This window comes from Loxodonta africana, chromosome 2 (genome assembly GCF_030014295.1).
Source record: "Loxodonta africana isolate mLoxAfr1 chromosome 2, mLoxAfr1.hap2, whole genome shotgun sequence".
Classification (NCBI taxonomy): domain Eukaryota; kingdom Metazoa; phylum Chordata; class Mammalia; order Proboscidea; family Elephantidae; genus Loxodonta; species Loxodonta africana.
In genome coordinates this window covers 113,965,739-113,971,636 of record NC_087343.1, presented here as the reverse complement: position 1 = coordinate 113,971,636, position 5,898 = coordinate 113,965,739, and the positions used below count along the sequence as shown (strand labels likewise).

Below are 5,898 nucleotides of genomic sequence, written 5' to 3'. Positions count from 1 at the left end.
CTATGAAGCCACCATCTCCCTGATACCAAAACCAGGTAAGGACATTACAAAAAAAGAAAATTATAGACCTATATCCCTCATGAACATTGATGCAAAAATCCTCAACAAAATTCTAGCCAATAGAATCCAACAACACATCAAAAAAATAATTCACCCTGATCAAGTGGGATTTATACCAGGTATGCAAGGCTGGTTTAATATCAGAAAAACCGTTAATGTAATCCATCACATAAATAAAACAACAGACAAAAACCACATGATCTTATCAATTGATGCAGAAAAGGCATTTGACAAAGTCCAACACCCATTCATGATAAAAACTCTTACCAAAATAGGAATTGAAGGAAAATTCCTCAACATAATAAAGGGCATCTATGCAAAGCCAACAGCCAATATCACTCTAAATGGAGAGAACCTGAAAGCATTTCCCTTGAGAACGGGAACCAGACAAGGATGCCCTTTATCACCGCTCTTATTCAACATCGTGTTGGAAGTCTTAGCCAGGGCAATTAGGCTAGACAAAGAAATAAAAGGTATCCGGATTGGCAAGGAAGAAGTAAAGTTATCACTATTTGCAGATGACATGATTATATACACAGAAAACCCTAAGGAATCCTCCAGAAAAATACTGAAACTAATAGAAGAGTTTGGCAGAGTCTCAGGTTATAAAATAAACATACAAAAATCACTTGGATTCCTCTACATCAACAAAAAGAACACCGAAGAGGAAATAACCAAATCAATACCATTCACAGTAGCCCCCAAGAAGATAAGATACTTAGGAATAAATCTTACCAAGGATGTAAAAGACCTATACAAACAAAACTACAAAGCTCTACTACAAGAAATTCAAAAGGACATGCTTAAGTGGAAAAACATACCCTGCTCATGGATAGGAAGACTTAACATAGTAAAAATGTCTATTCTACCAAAAGCCATCTATACATTTAACGCACTTCCGATCCAAATTCCAATGTCATATTTTAAGGGGATAGAGAAACAAATCACCAATTTCATATGGAAGGGAAAGAAGCCCCGGATAAGCAAAGCACTACTGAAAAAGAAGAAGAAAGTGGGAGGCCTCACCTTACCTGATTTCAGAACCTGTTATACAGCCACAGTAGTCAAAACAGCCTGGTATTGGTACAACAACAGACACACAGACCAATGGAACAGAATTGAGAACCCAGACATAGATCCATCCACGTATGAGCAGCTGATATTTGACAAAGGGCCAGTGTCAATTAACTGGGGAAAAGATAGCCTTTTTAACAAATGGTGCTGGCATAACTGGATATCCATTTGCAAAAAAATGAAACAGGACCCATACCTCACACCATGCACAAAAACTAACTCCAAGTGGATCAAAGACCTAAACATAAAGACTAAAACGATAAAGATCATGGAAGAAAAAATTGGGACAACCCTAGGAGCCCTAATACAAGGTATAAACAGAATACAAAACATTACCAAAAATGATGAAGAGAAACCCAATAACTGGGAGCTCCTAAAAATCAAACACCTATGCTCATCTAAAGACTTCTCCAAAAGAGTAAAAAGACCACCTACAGATTGGGAAAGAATTTTCAGCTATGACATCTCCGACCAGCGCCTGATCTCTAAAATCTACATGATTCTGTCAAAACTCAACCACAAAAAGACAAACAACCCAATCAAGAAGTGGGCAAAGGATATGAACACACATTTCACTAAAGAAGATATTCAGGCAGCCAACAGATACATGAGAAAATGCTCTCGATCATTAGCCATTAGAGAAATGCAAATTAAAACTACGATGAGATTCCATCTCACACCAGCAAGGCTGGCATTAATCCAAAAAACACAAAATAATAAATGTTGGAGAGGCTGCGGAGAGATTGGAACTCTCCTACACTGCTGGTGGGAATGTAAAATGGTACAACCACTTTGGAAATCTATCTGGCATTTTCTTGAAAAGTTAGAAATAGAACTACCATATAACCCAGAAATCCCACTCCTGGGAACATACTCTAGAGATACAAGAGCCTTCATACAAGCAGATATATGCACACCCATGTTTATTGCAGCTCTGTTTACAATAGCAAAAAGTTGGAAGCAACCAAGGTGTCCATCAACGGATGAATGGGTAAATAAATTGTGGTATATTCACACAATGAAATACTACGCATCGATAAAGAACAGTGACGAATCTCTGAAACATTTCATAACATGGAGGAACCTGGAAGGCATTATGCTGAGCGAAATTAGTCAGAGGCAAAAGGATAAATATTGTATAAGACCACTATTATAAGATCTTGAGAAATAGTAAACCTGAGAAGAACACATACTTTTGTGGTTACGAGGGGGGCAGGGAGGGAGGGTGGGAGAGGGTTTTTTATTGATTAATCAGTAGATAAGAACTGCTTTAGGTGAAGGGAAAGACAACACTCAATACATGGAAGGTCACCTCAATTGGACTGGACCAAAAGCAAAGAAGTTTCCGGGATAAAATGAATGCTTCAAAGGTCAGCGGAGCAAGCGCGGGGGTCTGGGGAACATGGTTTGCGGGGACTTCTAAGTCAATTGGCAAAATAATTCTATTATGAAATCATTCTGCATCCCACTTTGAAATGTGGCGTCTGGGGTCTTAAATGCTAACAAGCGGCCATCTAAGATGCAGCAATTGGTCTCAACCCACCTGGAGCAAAGGAAAATGAAGAACACCAAGGCCACACGACAACTAAGAGCCCAAGAGACAGAAAGGGCCACGTGAACCAGAGACCTACATCATCCTGAGACCAGAAGAACTAGTTGGTGCCCGGCCACAATGGATGACTGCCCTGACAGGGAGCACAGCAGAGGACCCCTGAGGGAGCAGGAGATCAGTGGGATATAGACCCCAAATTCTCATAAAAAGACCAAACTTAATGGTCTGACTGAGACTGGAGGAATCCCGGCGGCCATGCTCCCCAGACCTTCAGTTGACACAGGACAGGAACCATCCCCGAAGACAACTCATCAGAAATGAAAGGGACTGGTCAGCCGGTGAGAGAGAGACGCTGATGAAGAGTGAGCTAATTATATCAGGTGGACACTTGAGATTGTGTTGGCAACTCTTGTCTGGAGGGGGGATGGGAGGGTAGAGAGAGAGGGAAGCTGGCAAAATTGTCAAGAAAGGAGAGACTGAAAGGGCTGACTCAAGAGGGGGAGAGCAAGTGGGAGTAGGGAGTGAGATGTATGTAAACTTATATGTGACAGACTGATTGGATTTGTAAACGTTCACTTGAAGCTTAATAAAAGTTATTAAAAAAAAAGAAATGAGTTAAAACTGTTAGTATTTCAAGTTCATTGACAAAAAATAAATTTCATAAAAAACTAAAAAAAAAAAAAATGTTCTGTCTTCTGCAAGAGCCATTGGGAAAAATCTCCAGGGTCAAACCTCTGATGTCTTTTTTGCGGCCAGCAGCTTGATGGTAGAGCTGCATTCAGTAAATGAAGTGCTGAAAAATACTGAAGTTTATCATGAATTCTGATGCGAAGGAACCACGAATTTGGCAACCAAACGATAGTCAAATGAAACTCCCTGGGAAATTCCCCAGAGCTCAACAAGGTAACCTGGATTCTCAGCAAACCTCTGAGAGTTACTATAAAGAAACCTTAAGTGTCCCAACAGTGGAGCACATTATTCAGGAACTTAAAGATATATTCTCAGAACAGCACCTCAAAGCTCTTAAATGCTTTACTCTGGTACACTCTGTCATGTGATAGCTCAAATTCAATACGTCGATGAACACCATGCTGACATGTACAGAAGTGACTTACCCAATCTTGACACACTGTCAGCCGAGCGTCCTTGTTGGAGAATTATGTGAAAACACAGAGGAAGCAATACAGAGCTTCCATCCACCATTTATGAAGCCTTCCACCTGCCTGACACCCCGTTCTTTCCTAATGTTTATGCACTGTTGAAGGTCCTATGTATATTTCCTGTGATGAAGGTTGAGAGTGAGTCCTATGAAAATGGACAAAAGCATCTCAGAGCATACCTGAGGAATATTTTGACAGACTGAAGGTCACATGGCTTTGCTTAACATAAATTTTGTTACAAAGTGTGATCTGGATTTCATGGTGGCACATATCAAACTCTATACAACTAAATCAGAGCTTCCTACAGATACTTCAGAAACTATTGAAAATACATAATAGTGTTTTAAAATAGCTTTTCTCTTATATTTGATATTTGGAGGAGAAGCTGTAAGGTGTATGTAGGCCACTTAATCACTGAATATCTTTGCCTGTAGGCCTCCGATTGAATACATTAGCCACTGATAATCTACCTATTTAAATGACCCCTCTTTGAACTCTCATGCTTTGAAGCTGTGTCCGTTCTTCCAAAAGATAGCAGCGGAAGTGCCACGTTTTGTTTCTGTGTGATCTCTGTTGGGGCACTCTGGAATTGTTTTAGTTAAGTCATTTTAGGCATAACATTTATCATCATTGTAGATCCAATTATCAGGTACTGAGTTACAGTTCTTTTAAGTAATAATTTTGAGGAGGTGTGAGAAGAAGAAATACATTTTATAAAATGTTACAATGAATTTTAAGACTGGTCTTTGACAAGTGGGAATTTTAAGCATGTTGTTAAAAATCTGTAATGGACAGCTAAGGGAATTAGCAGAGTGAGACAAACTGAGGGTTTCAGTGTAGATTTTCTCTTTATCAAACGAACCTAAAAGAACAAGTTACAGTTAAAGTTCAAATGGAAGAGCTGACCATTGTTCCACATCTAGTTGCTGCTGTTTACATTACTTTGTTGAGCCTACACATTCACAGACTTTTTGGCAGGTATACGTTGAAGACTTCTGTTTCATGGTTAAGACAGAATCAGAGGCTAAGAACACTAAAAACTGATACAGCTATTTTCTTCTGTCTTTTTCCATGACTGTATCTACTGCCTCGTCTTGATTTATAAGCAAACCCTGGAAAACCTACACAGATAAGTGTTTTGTGGTTTACCTAGGAATAATACAGAAAATATTGCTGCTATTCTTGATGAAGAAATCAGTTTTTTAGTTTATTTCAGTCTAAATAAAAGGTGAATTTTGTTGAAAAAAAAAAAAGATCTCAGACTTGGAAACCCTGTAGGGCAGTTAATTATACTCTGTCCTACAGGGTCACTGTGTGTGGGAATTGACTGGTCAGCAATGTGTTTTTTTTTTGTTTTTTTTCTTGGTAGTAATTTTTATGTTTGGTTTTGATCCAAGGTTAGAGGAATAGATCAGTAAAGGAGAAAGAGAATACAAAGGCTACAAATCATATTTGTGTGTATGTACATGAATAATGACATAAGTGACACTGCAGTACTCTGGAAAATGGATGGTGTTTTCAATAACAAATTCTGGGTCAATTAGAATATTAGGAAAAAAAATTTTTGATCCCTATCTATTTCCATTAAAAAAAATCAATTCCAATTTTAATGTGCAAAGTAATCAGATTCAATAGGAATTTATAGGTGAATGTTTCCATGTCATTTTGGAAGGTAAAGATATCTTTAAAGCACATAATAAAAACTAATCATAAAGGGAAAAGTTGATAAAGTAGAATATGTTACCTAAGAGGTACTTTATATTAAAAGCTGCTATTAGGAGAGTTAAAAGAAAACAGTATAATGAGAAAAGATGTTGGCAATACATATTTTAAAAAGGACACATATGTAGCATCTATAAAAAACTCCTACAAATAATAAGTAAAAGACTGAAAATCCAGTATAAAACTAGGGGATGGGCATTTCAGAAAAAGATTATAGAAATATAGAATAATAATATAAAAAATATTTAACACCATTATTCATTATTCTTCAGGAAATGCAAAATATGAGGGTAAGTCAAAAAGTATTGCTACAGGATCATAGAAACCTTT

The 5,898-nt window shown here is 37.8% G+C and overlaps 1 pseudogene; it reads left to right on the top strand.

Moving 5' to 3' along the window:
• The first annotated feature begins 3,362 nt into the window (after positions 1-3,362).
• On the top strand, positions 3,363-4,238 carry LOC135230428 (52 kDa repressor of the inhibitor of the protein kinase-like; annotated as a pseudogene).
• Positions 4,239-5,898: the final 1,660 nt, after the last annotated feature.